Consider the following 1,152-nt stretch of genomic DNA (forward strand, 5'->3'; position numbering starts at 1 on the left):
ATGTATAAAAATATACGTATATATATATATATATATATATATATTATATAAATATATATATATATACATATATATATATGTGTGAGTGTGTGTGTATGTTCATATTCACCATTTCATTTGCTAACACCCGCACATCCCCACAGAATGGCGATGGCAGAATAACCTACAACGAATTCCGCGACTTCTTTCTCATCACGCCGTACTCGTCTGTAAAAGAGATTTTTGAGGGCTGGTGTGTTCTGTGTGCAGTAGATTAGCCATATCTGCAATCGGCTAAGTATATATAGTGTCATACTATTGTATACGTATAACTGTGTGTACAGATAGAGTTGGTGTGTCCTTGTGTGCAATTAATTAGACACGTGCGCTAGCGGATATGTACGTATACTACTATACACTTGTACGCGTATACTTATGTATACGTATACGTATGTATATATATACTTATGCATAAACACGAATGGATAGTCAGATATATTATATGCGTATGTACATAGAGGTATGTGTATATATGTACAAATAGGCAAACCCTTTTTTCCTTTATTTGCACACGTCATGTCAAAATATTCTGTATAGGAGAGTGACTACCCACAGACGTCTCCTCATTTGTTGACCTGTGTCGTGCGATCAACACCTGTGTGTCGTTCTGGTGACACTTTTGGCACTTGTTAATTCCAATTTTCTGGACCTGAAACGGCCTTGTGGTGCATTTGAATGTTGAATGTGGGTTTCTAGGGGTTTTAATTGTCAGGGTTTTGGATTTTATAGGGTTTTAGATATATACGATTTAGAATTTTAGGGTTTAGGATTGCTCAGCGGTGTCACCATTGCACCTTGATACGTCAAATGGTCTTCTTCTCGATCGGTCTCCAGCTGATATTGTGCTTAAACACTGTGAGACCACATGACAATATATAATACATAGCCATACTCTGTTTTTGGTACAAACAAAGGACTCGTATACTATAATTTACCCTCATAATTTATATTTATATTACACTCACTTATACTCATTTCAAGGCAACAGTCTACGTACTATGAAACCGGTGACGCCGTGTTCATGCCCGAAGTGAAGGGAGACAACCGGCCCAAGTGGTGGAAATATCTTTTGGCTGGCGGTAAGATATGAACTATAATGTATAGCACGTGTAG

The sequence above is a fragment of the Sphaeroforma arctica genome, assembly GCF_001186125.1.
Source record: "Sphaeroforma arctica JP610 unplaced genomic scaffold supercont1.2138, whole genome shotgun sequence".
Classification (NCBI taxonomy): domain Eukaryota; class Ichthyosporea; order Ichthyophonida; genus Sphaeroforma; species Sphaeroforma arctica.